Source organism: Cervus canadensis, chromosome 1 (assembly GCF_019320065.1).
Source record: "Cervus canadensis isolate Bull #8, Minnesota chromosome 1, ASM1932006v1, whole genome shotgun sequence".
Classification (NCBI taxonomy): domain Eukaryota; kingdom Metazoa; phylum Chordata; class Mammalia; order Artiodactyla; family Cervidae; genus Cervus; species Cervus canadensis.
This window is the reverse complement of record NC_057386.1, coordinates 75,036,707-75,053,704: the sequence shown is the minus strand read 5'-3', so window position 1 is coordinate 75,053,704 and position 16,998 is coordinate 75,036,707.

Sequence of the window (16,998 nt, the reverse complement as noted above, 5' to 3'; positions counted from 1 at the left end):
TCTCCAATCTCTTGCCCCTTTTTATATTCTCCTGTGGTTTGGGTATGGCCTGACTGGTTCTTTGATACCCCTTTTAAACATCTGCATTTTTGTTTGACACTTCCCTTTGAAATTTCATATATACTATTAACATATTGCTGTGACTTAGCTGGAATATCCATTTTAGACTGTTAGACTGTATTAAAAAAAAAAAAAACTTTTGTACTTCTGTTGGAAGATTGTGGGAAAGAATTAGTTATAAGCACACACATACACAGAAAACAAATACACAATAGGGATACTAAAAATTAATCAGTTTTAAATTACACACAAAACTAAAAGTTTTATAAGAAAAGAAACTATCTGCCGTTTCCAAAACCACACGACCTACCGGTCTCACTATGGCAAGCTACTCCTCACCGTTCAGTGAATACAAGCAGTGGGGATGGAACATCTTAGTTTTAAGTATTCTTGGCAAATCAACTTCCTCTCTATAGAAGCATGAAGGTAATGTTTCCAGAGATGCCTTTTTCCACATCAGATTGCCCATTCTAAAATACTAAAAACAGCTAAACAAAATGCATTCATTCATGTAACTGGTATCTTTTCCTTAAAAGTTTGGTCATGGTTAATGGACTCTTTGTCCATTCCATTTCTGAAGTTAGAACCCTCAACTTCAGTCCTTCTGTCTGGGTCATTCTTCCTGACATCTCATCATTTACTGCTGCTGCTGCTGCTGCGAAGTCACTTTAGTCGTGTCTGACTCTGTGCGACCCCACAGACAGCAGCCCACCAGGCTCCCCCGTCCCTGGGATTCTCCAGGCAAGTACACTGGAGTGGGTTGCCATTTCCTTCTCCAATGCATGAAAGTGAAAAGTGAAAGTGAAGTTGCTCAGTCATGTCCGACTCCTAGCGACCCCATGGACTGCAGCCCACCAGGCCCCTCTGTCCATGGGATTTTCCAGGCAAGAGTACTGGAGCGGGTTACCACTGCCTTCTCCACATCATTTCACTAAATATATTCAATTCTATGTTGGTGCAATGGCTGACATCCTAGGACACAAGAACATTAGGAGTGATGTGGCCAGATTGTTACCCTAACTCTGAAATATCTCATAAGGAAAATGTGAGAAAATAATAAGCACAAGTAAGGAAGTTTACATCTAACTGGGATAAAACATTTTCAAAAGATGTGATTGACAAGGGCTTACTTCCCAAAATATACAAACAGCTTATACAACTCAATAACAAGAAAATTCATATCAATGTATGACAAAACCCACTGAAATGTTGTGAAGTAATTAGCCTCCAACTAATTAAAAAAAAAAAAAAAAAGTGGGCAGAAGACCTAAAAGACTTCTCCAAAGATGGCATGTAGACAGCCATTAGGCACGTGAAAAACTGCTCATCATAGATAATTATCAGAGAGATGCAAATGAAAACTACAGTGAGGTGTCACCTCTCACCAGTCAGAATGGCCATCATCAAGAAGTCTACGAATAAATGCTGGAGAAAGTGTGGAGAAGGGAATCCTCCTACACTGAGGGAATGTAAGTTGGTACAGCCACTATGGAGAACAGTATGGAGGTTCATTAAAAAACTAAAAACAGAGTTACCATATGATCCAACAATATCACCCATGGGCATATATCTGGAGACAGGACCAATTCAAAAAGATACAGGCACCCCTACGTTCATGGCAGCACTATTTACAATAGCCAAGACATGGAAGCAACCTAAATGTCTATGGACAGATCAATGGATAAAGAAGATATGGTATATATACAGTGGAGTAGTATTCAGCCATTTTCCTTCTCCAGGGGATCTTCCCAACCCAGGGATTGAACCCAGGTCTCCCACATTGCAGGTGGATTCTTTACCAGTTGAGCCACAAGGGAAGCCCAAGAATACTGGAGTGGGTAGCCTATCCCTTCTCCACCGAATCTTCCCGACCCGTGAATCAAACCGGGTGGGGTCTCCTGCATTGTGGGTGGATTCTTTACCAACTGGGCTATCAGGGAAGCCCTTTATTCAGCCATAAAAAGAATGAAACAGTGCCATTTGCAGCAACATGTATGGACCTAGAGAATATCATACTAAGTGAAGTGAGTAGAGAGACTTATCATATGATATCAGTTATATGTGAGATCTGGGCTTCCCTGGTGGCTCAGCGGTAAAAGAATCTGCCTGCAATGCAGGAGACATGATTTTGACCCCTGGGTTGGGAAAATCCCCTGGAGAAGGAAATGGCAACCCACTCCAGTATTCTTGCCTAGGAAATCCCAGGGACAGAGGGGCTTTGCTACAGTCCATGGAGTTGCAAAGAGTCGGACACAGCTTAGCAACTAAACAACAACAACAATATGTGAAATCTAAAGGATGATACCAAAAAACTTATTTACCAAATAGAAACAGACTCACAGCCATAGAAAACAAACTTATGATTACCAAAATGGAAAGGAGGAAAGGCTAAATTAAGAGTTTGGGATTAGTAGAAACAAACTACTATATATGTAGATACAAACTACTATATTTAAAACATATATAGTATATATAATATATATAAATATATAGAAAATATATATAGAAAAAATATATATAATATAAAATATATATAATAAAAATATATGTAGTATATATAAAATATACTATAGATAAACAACAAGGTCCTACTATATAGCATAGGAAACTATATTCAATATCTTGTAATAATCTGTAATGGAAAAGAATATGAAAAGAATGTATATACATATATATGTAAAACTGAGTCACTTTGCTATACATTAGAACCAAACACAACATTGTAAATCAACTATTGAGCTTGTGCCTGCAATGCGGGAGATCTGGGTTTGATCCCTGAGTTGGGAAGATCCCCTGGAGAAGGGAACAGCTACCCACTCCAGTATTCTGGCCTAGAGAATTCCGTGGACTTCCCCATAGCATAGGGGTAGTCCATGGGGTTAGCAAAGAGTTGGACATGACTGAGTGACTTTCACTTCACTTCACTTCACTTAGTCGCTTAATCGTGTCCATGTCCAACTCTTTGCGAGCCCATGGACTGCCAGGCACCTCTGTCCATGGGATTCTCCAGGCAAGAATACTGGAGTGGGTTGCCATGCCCTCCTCAAGGGGATCTTCCCAACCCAGGGGTCAAATTCAGGTCTCCCACAGTGCAGGTGCATTCTTTACTGTCTGAGCCACCAGGAAAGCCCAAGAATACTGAAGTGGGTAGCCTATCCCTTCTCTAGGAGATCTTCCCGACCCTGGAATCAAATAAAATCTGCCTGCTTTGCAGGCAGAATCTTTACCAGCTGAGCTACCAGGGATAAATCAACTATACTCCAATAGAAAAAGAAAAACTATGTTGATAAATGTTCCCTGTCTTTTTCATCTGCAGAAAATACTTATTTTGCAGGTTAGGGTTTTCTATCAGTTGGAATAAAGGATTACTATTACTGTTTTCTCAACTCACACAGGTGGAATTATTTGTCCCATTTTCTGTGATTACGCTGCTGTTAATAGCACATTCTGTATTGTAATTGGTGTGTTAAGTGGCCTCTTTCATACTGTAAGAGAGAACTCCTTATGGTTAAGGATCTTACTTTTGTGCCCCCATGTCTAAGAACAATGCCTAGGACAAAGGACTCAATAAATACTGAATGGATGAGTAAATAATTGAATGAAAAAGTGAAGGAAAACTAGGATAAAATCAAATATGATTTCCTTTTGTCAACATTTAAAATCTTATTATAATTGCTGTACGTGTCTGTCTCCTCCTTTTGATTGTGAGTCTTAAAGAGTATTAATTTTTTTTTTTGCTTAATCCACTAGCTTCAGCATTTAACATTGTACCTGGAACCCAAAATGTATAGTTGCTCAGTGAATGTTCATGAAATGAAAACATGAATGCACTAATTTATGAGATGTACAAGATAAGCACCCTGTGTAGTCGGTGTCTCATGCTTTTGTTATGCCAACTCTTGTCCTCATTTTTTAAAACTCAAATCTGTAGCTGAAATCCTAGAAAATGACCCATGGGTGTACCTTCTCTACTATCACCTTCTAAAATACTAATTTTTTTCAAAGATAGTGTTTGTTTTTTCTTTTTTCCTCTTCTTCTCTTATCTCTTCTTTAACTCAGATCTTGAATGAAGACCATGTTAACAAGTGGTGTCAGGATAAGTCTTTTATAGAACTGATACTTTGATTTATAAGCACCGTCTTCTTTGTTCAGTTAATGCTATTTGTGTTGGATGAGTTAATGAAAATGCCCGAGGCAGACAGATAAAAGTACTATAGAGCAAAGTTGTTACATGGTTTTCCTTCCTGAATAAGACTTATTGCAGAATGTCCCTGGCCTTAAGTAAAAATAGATCTAATATTAGCATTTTCAAGGACCTAATCTTATATTAACACAAATGCCCTGCTCTTATTTTAACCCTGGCTTAGCAATGCTTGACATTACAAGTACACCCAATCCCCAATTGGGGGCAAAAAAGAACAAATTCCTCTCCCTGTTCACAGGAAAGATCTAGTATGTTTGTATCCAGAGATTAGCTTTGAATTGCAATTTCTAAAACCAGTCATAGGCCTACAGTTTGCTTCTCTGCCCAAAACACAAAAAAATCCTGGGAGAATGAATTTTTAAGATTAGACTCTTACAGGGTAGTTGAAAAGTTAGTTTTCTCCCAGCTGGGGGGAAAAATATCCTATAAAAACCAGAGTCAAAGAAAGATTTTAACACAATATCAAAACTGGCTGAATCTTTCATGCTCAATTGTGCAACAGAGCAAAATGAGATGAGTGTATTAGTGGCAGTGGAGAAAAATGGCTTTTTAAATTCTGTTTTTCATGAGAGTAGTTTAGGAAGTGCTGTATACGAGTCATTAAGTACAAAATACCATCAGTGTCATTGTGAGTTGTATTCTGTTTTTCGTTTGGTTCTTTGAGTGACATTTGTTGATGTTGTTCAGTCGCTAAGTCGTGTCCAACTCTTTGAGACTCCAGCACCGAGTGATATATGATACCTTAAATCTGATGAAGGAGCTTTTTTGGAGGCTAAAAAGGAAAAGGATGGAAGCAAACTCTCCAAGCAGCACAGGATTTCTCGGGAAGGGAGTCCCCGAAACAACATTTGCCCACCATTAGAGAAAGTCTTGCTTCCAACCCATGAATGGAGTAAAACCAAGCAGAATCTTCTTGTAAGACGGCTGAGCAGTTCCATGGGAAAATCAAAAGGAACGGGGGCAGGACCAGGGAGCTCCTGGGAGATGATTTCAAGCAGGGAGACAGGAGTGAGAAATGCAGCTGTAGCTCCAAGTCTCCAGGAGCATATGCCATCAGTTGTTGTTTTGGGTTGCGATGAAAAGGAAAAAAATGCCTCCTTCCCTCTCACCTCTGCTGGCCTGAAAAGTTATGGCATGTGAAGCAGCTTCCCTTTTAAATATTGTTTTGAAGATCTAACCAACTAGAGAGAGTTAAAAAGCCAACAGAACACACTATAAAGCCAAGATCTCAGGGGGAAAATATATTTTTATGAGTCCCTGTTTATTGAGTACTTGTTGAGTACACTATGACCAGTTTGACCAGATACTTCCTATTTGTGACTGGCTTAAGGTCATGTTAAGTTTACCACACACCTTGGCCTCAGAGTAAAGCCTTAACTCTTCGTACTTGTACAATAGCATCCTCCTCTGTTACAGAAGTTTTCTCTTGTAGTCAGTTAGTTCCTTGGAAACTTTGCCACAGTTGTCTCACCTCCAAGCCTTGCTTCTGAGTGGATTTTCCTCTGGATTTCCAATGGTAACCAAAGACCGAGCCACACTCAGCTGGGCTTTACAGTTTGGGTCAAATTACCCTTCTTCTGACTCACAGGGATGGCCTCTCCTCTACATCTGTAGCCTCCACACTGCTCTCTGAGGCTGCTGTAACTGCATTCTCCTGTTACTGGACACTTTTTTTTTTTTTTAATTAACTTTTATTGGAGTTTAGTTGCTTTCCATTGTTGTGTTCATTTCTGCTCTACAGCAAAGTGAATCAGCTCCATGTCTCCATATATCCCCTCTTTTTTGGATTTCCTTTCCATTCTAGTCACCACAGATGGATGTTTTCTCAAGGATCTTCTGGTCTCCTTGGTCGCAGATTCCATTGTCGCCATCACAGAGTTTTATTTGTTTTTCTGGAATTTTTATGTGTTGTATGGCAACATCTGTGCTGTTATATGGGCGTATGTGTTTGAGTGTGAGAGAGGTTTCCTTTTTCTCATGCCAAAGCACACTGCTTGATTCACCCTTGGCCCCACTCTTGGCAGAAACATCGGTGAACCATCACTGCTAACCCTGTTGCCGTATCAGGGGCTGTAATGGACAGACGCCCTCCAGACTCGCACCATTCATCCGCTGTGCCGCTCCTGTGCTTGCAGAACCTTGGCAGAATGGCCTGCATACTCAAACAGTGCCAAGCATTCTAAGATGGGCTGGGGAAGAGGAATAATTTCCAGTTAGAAAAACATAAGATGGTAACTTACCATTCTTCTGTATTTAATGCGACAGAATCCATTTAAACATCCTATCAACCAGTTTACGGTATCGTTTTCATGTATGCATTCATTCACTCCATTATTTATTCATTAACTCATCTATTGCTTATTGAGATCTAGTCCCTGTGAATACGTTTAGGAAGAAGGGGTAGCAGTTATCTATCGGCGTAATAGTGCTGCCTTGCAATCCACTGGAAAGGCTAGTAGCACACAGCAATATAAACATTTGTTTAATTCATAACTCTGCCGGCCACAGGGCTGGTTTTTCATGTCTGAGCCAGGCTTGGTTGATCTCAGCTGAACTCACTTATTTATCTGTCATTAGCTGGCAGTTGGACTCGCTTATTTATCTGTCATTTGCTGGCAGTTGGACAGGCTGATCTAGGAGGACCTTGGCTAGCAGTGGTGAGACAGCTTGGATTTCTTTCATGTGGCCTCTCATCCTTCAGCAGGATAACCTGGCCTTGATTCCATGATGGTGAGGATCCAAGTAGAGTGGGAATGAACAAGCCCTCTTGAGGCGTAACCTCAGAAATGGCTCTAAGTCCCTTCTGTCATACTCTATTAGCCAAAAGAGGGTTCACAGGAAAGCTCAGATTCAAGGTCAGGATGGAACGGATGGAGAATAAATGCTGTCTTTTTAAGGGATGAACTGCAAAATCACATGAAAAACACATGGGTTCAGAGAGGCCATTTAGGCCTCCCATGCATTTGACCTACCACATGGAGACAGACAGGCAAGCCCCGTTTAGAATATAATGTAATAAAGCCTACAAAAGGAGTATGTGTATAGTGGTAAGGGGGAAATACATTTTTTACAATATGATTCTACCTTCAATAAATTGTTCTAAAAGAAACAAGAGGAAGAAGGATGTAGGAAGGAGGCCAATAAATAGTTCTTGCTCTCCGTTTCTTCCCTTTTCCCACCAGTACACACAAAGACACCCATTGTGGGGATCTCCATGGTGCTCAAGACTTGCCTAGGCAGTCACTCCAAGGATGTGGGCCTGAGCCATTTGGGGGTCAGGTCCTGTCTGCAAAAGTGATGTGAATGCATGTATGCTTTCTCTGATAAAGGAGATGCCTTTGGAAACTAAACTCTTACTGAAAACTTCAGATGCTTTCCTGGGTCTTCAGGGAAGGCTTTTCTGGGTTACTTTTTTTGTTTTCCAAGTCAGTAATGGACACTAAGCTTCATTTCAGTTTCTTGTTCTGCATTTGTCACTTGGTCTTATTAGATTTCTAGGCCTCACTTCTCTGTCTGATTTAGACTCCTGTCAACTCCCAAGGCAGAGAGGGCTGCCTGCTGTATTTTATAGAACTTAGTAAATGCTAGCTGTGGGTTGAAATCAATGAATGTTATACACTTTCCCATCCTGCAGCTCAGAGCTTTCAGCATCATACCAATAACCTCTAAAAAAGTCGATTGCTGTGTACCTTTGGGTGTTGTCACAGGAAAAGAGCCAATTAGAACTTCTTGACTGCTGTTTCCTGGGACATCACCAGAACCCTTAGTGATGGAAAATGAAGAAGAGAAGGAAAGTGACTGCATGGTTGAGGTGACTGGCTAACTGCAAGAAGTGTTTCAGATTCTTGAGTTACAATTTGCTTACCCTTTTGAACTCACAGCAGTATTCTATTTTCAGAAGAAATTTAAATTGAAAAAGGTTACACATTTTTAGATCTAAAGATCTTATGTTACTGGAATGACATTGCAGCTGCATTTTCCTTATAAATATTTAAGAACAAGGTAGACGAACACGTGTGTGCTAGACTAGGTACATTCTGTGACACTGTTTGCCAGAAAACATTTTTTGAGATTATTAATATTTCTTACTTCTTTGCTTTTGCCACACTCATCTTAATTTAAGTCTACTTTCTTAAAGAGTATTCACGAATTTGCATACAGCTTACCCTTCATATCCGAGATTCCGTTCTGTGGATTCAACCAAAGCATAAATCAAAAGTATTAAAAAATATCCAGACCAGGGATCAGCAAATGTTTTTCCCTAAAGGGCCAAATAGTAAATATTTTAGGCTTGCAGGCCATATGGTCTTGTTTACAACTATTCAAGTTTGCTGTTGTTGTTTAAAAGCATCTATAGACAATATATAATTAAATGGACATGTCTGTGTTCCAATAAAACTTAATTGGTAAAAAAGGAAGGAGGGCCAGATTTGGCAGGTGGGCTATAATTTGCTGACCCATGTGTTATAGTCAAGGTGCTGAAAGGAATTTCTTTTTTAAAACATTTTCAGAGGAAATTTCAAACAAAGTAGCCAGAAGAGTCTAAAAGATCCCCATGTATCATCAGCCAGTCTCCATAAAGAAAGAAACTTCTGTAATTCATGTTTCATCAATACCTCAACCTAACCCTATTCTAAGGGAGAGGACGCCTGCTCTCCCCATCTGCCAGACTGCCTCCCTCTCAGGTTCTCCTATAATCAAGTCTATGTTCCAATATCCACTAACTAGAAAGCATTGTAACTTGCATCTTAGGGACAAGTTGATATCAAATACTTACTTTCCTAATAAGGCAGTTAGAACAGAAAAGCCCTAAACTGTAACTTTGGAAAATTTTGATTTCTTGGCTTGAGGAAAGTATACTGTCATAGTCATTACTTTGTATGAAATCCTTTATGGAAATTACTTGCCTTCTCCACGCCCAATTTCCAGAAGTTTGACAGAGATGAATTGCATATTACTTGAAATGCTTTTATAAAGACAAGATGAAATCTGGTCAACTAAAACTAAAGGAAAAAATGTTCGAGGAAAATTGTCCCTCTTCAATAAAAATCCTAGAATGCAGTTCTAGTCTGATTAATCACCACAAATAATCAATATTCTATTTTAAGTTTGTATCCATTTCAAAATCCCAACTATGCTTAGCTCATTTAAAATAACTTTCTTCAATTGAAGCTAATTTTTAATCAGCCTCTTAAGTGTTCATGAGAGGATCTGGAATCAATCAGCAATCTTATAAATGTTTATTAAGTTTGATAAATATTAATTTATCTATGCCTTCGAAGATAATACATGTACACTGAAAAAGTCAAAGCTAAATAAAAAATAAAAAGTGGTTTGATTTACTTATTTTGTTTTTTTTAATAGTATAATTGGCATAAAATATTACATAAGCTACAGGTGTACAATACAGTAATTAACAAGTTTTAAAGGTTATATTCCATTTACTGTTACTACAAAATACTGGCTATATCTCCTGATTTTATCTTGTACTTAATAGTTTATATCTCCTAATCCCCTACCCTTATTTGGACCCTTTCCCCTTCCGTCTCCCTACTGTTAACCACTAATTTGTTCTCTATCTGTGAGTCTGCTGCTTGTTTATTATATTCACTGGTTTGTTCTATTTTTTAGACTCCACGTATATGTGATATCATAGAGTATTTGTAAATAAGTCAGACAGGGTTGCTATCTGACTTATTTTCTGTAACATAATATCCTTCAGATCCATCCATGTTGTTGGAAATGGCAAGATTTCACTATTTTTTGGCTGAGTATTCCATTGTGTGCACACACACATGCACACATCACCCTCCTTGTCCCTTCTTCTGTTGATGGACACTTAGATTGTTTCCATATCTTGGTTTTTGTAAATAACGCTGCTTTTAACACTGGGGTGTATCTATAGGTTTGATTTACTTTTGGTCTTTGTGTGTAACTGTAATACACACGGTCAGTGCCCACCACATCCTAGGTATTACTATTTCAGTGTGCTCAGCTCACTTCTATCTGTACCAACACTTATACACCTGAGGGTTTTCTCTGAATCACAGGAGCCAATTCCATGATATGCATGACAGATCAGTAGTACCATTGCAAGAGAATTAATACCTCCCAGCTCCAGGAGTAGACCTCAGCCAGTGACTCTTGAGCATGTCAATGTGAACATTCTAATTCCTGCATCCTAAGGGAGGGAATTGGGTTCCCCTGGTGGCTCAGTGGGAAAGAATCTGCCTGCCAGTGCAGGAGACACAAGATATGTGGGTTTGATCCCTGGGTCAGGAAGATCCCCTGGAGAAGGAAATGGTAACCCATTCCAGTATTCTTGCCTGGGAAATCCCAAGGACAGAGGAGCGTAGCAGGCTACAGTTCATGGGGTCACAGAAGAGTCAGACATGACTTAGCTGCCAAACAACAGTAGTAACAACGGTGGTTATTAAGGCATGGAAGAAAGAGTGGCCCTGCTTGCCATTACTCCTAGTAATGCACTTGATTGATTCAGCCTCCCATCACTGCAACATCAGGTTCTGTTGGTCTAGAGATACTGATGTCAAGGGGAAGGATATGTATGGTAAAAGTTACAGTAAATTAAAATATGGCTATCACCTAGTCATTTGGTGTTTCTCATGCCAGTAATTGCTGGGGTAATTGACTGTATTATCAAGAGGAGACAGGTTTGCTGTTACTTAAGTGGCAATCTACATCATCAGAGTAGAGGGGAGAGAGATGGTAATAGCATGGAAAATTGCAGCATGGGATGGTAACTTATTCCCCTAAACATTCTGGGTTTGCTGAACTCTTTTGTCTAGACATTCTGAATGATCACCACATTGAAGAACACTAACTAACAAGAATAAATGTAACATATAGGCATGGATAGACCTATAATACAAGGGGAGCATTGTTGGAGGCGTTGTTAATGCCCCATGCATATCCTTTGGATTTGAACCATTTCAGTACATTCTAGTGCCCTTCTAGCTGTTAGTATCTGCATTTCTATGCATGCGAGCTTTTTGTAGAATCAAAATCAAAATGAGATACACCTCACAATTTTAGAATGGCTATCATAAAAAGGACAAGAGATAATAAGTGCTGGTAAGGATGTAGAAAAAAAGGAATCCTTATGCATTGGCAGGTTTATAAATTGGTATCATTACTATATAAAACAGTATGGAGGTTCCTACAAAATCAAGTAGAACTGCCATGAAAAAGTGAAAGCGTTAGATAGATACTCAGTCATGTCTGACTCTTAACAACCCCATAGAATGTAGCCCTCCAGGCTCCTCTATCCCTGGAATTTTATAGGCAAGAATACTGGAGTGGGTAGCCATTCCCTTCTCTAGGGGATTTTCCTGACCCAGGGATTGAAGCCAGGTCTCCTGCATTGCAGACAGATTCTTTACCATCTGAGCCACCAGGGAAGCCCATATGATCCTGCAATTCCACTTCTGGAGATATAGCCAAGGGGAATGAAAACACTAACTTGAGAAGATATCTGCATCCTTCATTTGGAGAGCTATTATTTACAACAATCAAGACTTGGACACAATTTAAGCATCCATTGGTGGATGAATGGATAAAAAAATTGTGATATATATATATATGACAGTGAAAGTGTTAGTCACTCAATTGTGTCTGACTCTGCGACCCATGGACTGTAGCCTTTGTCCATGGGATTCTCCAGGCAAGAATACTAGAGCAGGTTGTCATTCCCTTCTCCTGGGGTATATATATTATGGAATGTTTTTCAGCCATGAAAAATGAGACCATGGATAGATCTTGAAGGCATTATGCTAAGTGAAATAAATCAGACAGAAAGACAAATACCGTTTGATTTCACGTATATGTAGAATCTTAAAAAAATTTATCTGTTAAAATAATATTTAAAGTTTTCTTTTTCTTTGCAACAACAAAATATTTAAAACTTTTTTTAAAACAAAATTTAAGAAGTGATATTTTCTGGCTGTGTTACAGTTAATAGCTTTCATGAACCAGGGAGATCTTTATTAGAAATAATTGATACATGTACTAAATAAATAAATAATAGATAGATAAAAGATAATAATAATAGATAAAATAATAGATAAAATAAATCTACATACTATTTTTTTTTACTAATTAGTGAAAAAATTAACATGTTGGCTTCTATTTCATGTGCAAATTATCAGATAAACAAGTGAATTAAAGAGCTTAAGACTGGCCTCATCATGCATTGTTGGATAGCCCTTAATTATCAAGAATCCAACTTACTTAGAATTTCACAGAAAGCCTAAATATGCTCTAAACTCGACAGTTTCTTTTGTTGCTTTCTTCTTGCAGATTCAGGATGGTGATGACCCTCAAGGAATTAAAAATATTTTTGTGTGTTTCAAGCATAAAAGGTTTAAAACATATGTTTTAGAAGCATTTCTCTAGCAAGTGATAGAATTCTATCTGCCAAGAGTCTCAGAGGGCTTGGGTAAGTCTTTAAGTACAAATTTTTCGTTTCTAGAGCAAAAAGAGAACTAAATTCATTCTCATTTGTTAGTTGTAGAGTTACAGGAACACTTTGGTACATTATTCAGGGAAATATCTGTCCTCATTTCTACCGAGCCCCAGAGATAAAATCTGCTGGTTGTAAACTCAGATTTAACTCCTGTGACTTCAGTTGACAGTTGATAAGACAGGCGGTTGACTTTAATGTGACGGGCCAGACTCAGTTTGATTTATTGTGTGACCCAGGTTGCTGGTACAGAGGAAAGTTGATTTGACTTGTTTTGGTTGCCTCCTGACAAGGTTTTCCTGACTTCACTCCTAGCCAAGCATCTGAGCTACTTTCTTTCCCCAGTTCTTTTCAGGCATGCTACACTGACAGCTTTATCAATACATCTTTCTCCTCTTTTCCAGAGCTACTACTGTTTCATCCAACCACTAAATTAAAGCCAAATCACTTGAGAATTTTCCCCACTTCCCCTGACCTTTCTTCCTTAGCACTGGATCTCCTGGGACCTTCCCAAAGCTAGTGATGACTTCTGTTTGCATAAGGACGGTACAACCATGAGGGTTTTTTCCCCTGATTTCAAAAGCAACGTAGACTTAAAAATTAACTGCTAAAACACTATGAAATATGGGGCGTAAAACTGGAAAGTCAGCCATTATTCCATCCCTCGAGAAGTTTAATGCATGTTATTGTAGATTTTCTCCCACTGTGGATCTGCTTTGAAAGGGATTCTGTTATATATTCTCTTTTGCTACTTGAATTCTCCATCACACACATTGTGGTCCTATAGAATGTACACAAAGTTATAATGTTTGTTACTCCTTGAGAGGGTGTGGGTTTGTTTAATTACTCTTTACTGGAATTCATTTGGATTGCTCTTTCCCCTTCTAAATATATTTACTAATTTTCTATTACAAAGGGACACTTAGTTTCAGTAATGGGATTTCTTCACTGAATTCTAGATTAAGACATAATGTTAAAAATACACACACATGTGTACACACAAATATGCAATATTAAGATATTTATAGATATCTTAAGATGTTCAATAGTTTCAACTATTGAATAGGTGTTAACTAATCCAAACAAATGTCAGCCCAAGAAATCTATTTTCTGCAATGATTAAAATATGTTGACTGACACACAAGTGTAAAGAGACAAAATTTTTAGACAAGTACATCTTACATAAAAGTTAATCATGCAAAGGTTCATGCAAAATGTCTGGCTTCATTAACTCGCTCAAGTTTTTCCATTGCAAAGTATTGTAATCCTTATCCTTCTTTCTTTATAAACCTTAACTGGACATGTAACATTCAGCTTTAGCCTCATGTTTAATTTGGTTCCCAAACCAAAGATCTTTAAAACCACAGTCAACTGGTTTTTCTTATTTTTTAATTGGTGGAAAAATGTTTTACATTTTTGTCTTGGTTCCTGTCATAGAACAACATGAATCAGTCATAATTATATATATATATATATATATATATATATATACACCCTTCCCTCTTGAGCCTCAATCCCTCCTCCCAGCCCCTCTAGGTCATCACAGATAGCCTGGCTGGGCTCCCTGTGTTATTTAGTAACTTCCTACTAACTATTTTACAAATGATAGTGTATATATTTTTGAGAACCATGTCCTCTTCCCTTTGGACATGATTCTCAAAAACTTGGTATTTTGCCTCCCAGGGAATACTGGAGATGTCTGGTGACATTTTTGGCTGTCCCACTGGGAGAGAGGCAGTGCTCCTGGCATCCAGGAGGTAAAGACAGCGATGGTGTTAAGTGTCCTACCCTACACAGGGCAGGCCCTGCAAAAAGAACCATCTGCCCAAACTCTCAGTGGTGCTGCTTTAGGATGAGGGGATCAGCTCACTGCCTCCAGGCTGATCCTCAGGTAGTTGGTAAACACTGTACACATACAGCCACAGTCACAGAATATTTGTGCTTGTTACCTTGCTTTGTTTTCCTTCTCAGAATAGTTGAGTTGAGTGGCTGCTTTGAGAACCTCTAGCAATGGCTAGGGAGTGATGGATTCTCTCACTGTGTTTGGTCTTGAATCGAATTCCCCAGGCTCACACATTGAAGTTCTAACCCCCCAGTACCTCAGAATGTCACCTTATTTGGAAATAGGGTCATTGCAGACATAATTAGTTCAGACGAGGTCATTAGGTTGGGCTCTAATCCAACATGTCTGGTGTCCTTAGGAAAATGGAGAATTTTCCTACAGACACATGCGTGGGGAGAACACCATGTGAAAATGAAGGCAGAGGCCAGGGGTGATGTTTGGACAAGTCAAAGAATGCCAAAAATTGCCACTAATTCATCAGAAGCTTTGGTACTTTGTTTCCTGTTGGATTAGGTTTCATTTAAGGAAGTATACTTAAAATGCTTGTTAAAGATGGAAACTTAGAGAAATAATTTATCTCATTATGTTTCTTATAAAGTTCCTTCTTCTGTCTTTTTAAGTTATTGTATTAGGAGTTGTTTTCGCTCAATACTATCTTTATCTTATCTTCCATTTTTTACCCGTCAGCCTCTGCTTCTAAGGATGCTACTTCAACATCTCCTACTCAGACCAACAAACCCTTTTCCTCTTTTCCATTCTATATCTTTTTTTTCCCACTAAAGGAATGTCATTGTTTTTAGCATGCTAAAACCATAGCATGCTAAAAACATACACTTTTGACGCTTCTTTTTGGAATCATGATATGACATGCTTGTGAATGCTCTTCATTTCTAGCCAACATCCTACCCACTTGTTTTCATTTATTGTTCATTTCAAATCCTGCCCCTCCCCTTTTTTTTTAATCTATGTAGGTAGAGTTTGATTTTTCCAGTAGCCTAAAACATACTATTCACCTTCTACTTACAACATTTCATATAAACATCATTACATTATTTTGAATTTTTTTTCTTCTTGGACATATAATTCCAAACTGTTACTTTTAAAACCAATTTTAATATAATTTTTATTATATAAAACATTATAATATACAAAATGTGATGAAATATATATTAAAATTTGGATTGTCAGGGGAATAGTCCCCATTTCCCTTTTCTGCCATTTTACAAATAAGGACGCTAAACCAGAGTGTAGGTTTTGTGAGATAGTTTTGTGTATATGTGAGGTGCAAGAGTAGGAGAAAAGGAATTGGAAAAGATGGGAGTTTAAGATAAGCGATGAGGAAGGGAGAGTAGGAAGTCAGCCCCGTGACTGAGAAAAGGTCACGAAGGAGGAAGTGAAAGCAACAGAGTTTGAACTCCCATCTCCATCATCAAATCCTGTGTCTTTTCCCACTAGTCACAGCTCTGGAAATCCCTATCTATTACAATTAAAGTAAGGCGATTTGTTTAGAGAAGGTTTGGGTTTTCCCTAGCAGGGAGAAAAATTAACAATTTATAGAAACAGTTTGCCCATTCTTCATTCAGGATTGACATGGTTGGGTGTGGCCAGCACATGGCTCTGAGGTTGACATGTCTAAATCTGCTTGTTTCTGATGCTTCAAAGAATCCTTAATAACTAAAAAAAGGTTCTTTATTTTTGCTTCAAGGAGGAACGCAAACATAAGGACTCACAAAATTCTATAGGGGTTTATGAAGCCTGCTGCATTTACCCATAACAATGCCAACGCTGAAATAAGCATTGCTTTCCTATATTTTGTTTAGAAAATTAGAATTTTTGTTTCTGTTGAAAATAGATATGAATCAAGGACAAGTGCTAATGATTAAGTAGAATTGATGAACCTAAATTTCAGACTCAAAAATTTGGGGAGTTTTTTCATTTGTTTTTTTTTTTTTTTTTTTTTTTTTTTGTTTTTTTTTTTGTTTTTTTTTTGTTTGTTTGTTTTTATAGAACTCTGATTTTGTCACTTTACTGAAAATCAAGAGTATAATTAAGGCAATTAGCATTTTAAAATCTGATTGGAGCAGATGTTTTAACTCTCTTAAAGGAGCTATAACTCCAGATATTCCACTTGTATGTTAATAATCAAATGTTATCAAAATATTTTCACAAAGGAACTCAGCCACTGTTTCTAATATTTTCAGATTACTTTCCATATAAGAAAGTAATAAAATTATATATCTTAAAGCATTTCAAATCCAACTCTTAATCCCTAAATGGTAGACATCAGAAAGTTTTACTTTATCAAGTAAAACATAGTAAAACACGTATTTCTAGACATTTATAGGTGCACTCAACTTTTTTGCAGATTGTTTCTGGGCGATTAGAGATGTTACAAATGGTGGAAGAGAGAC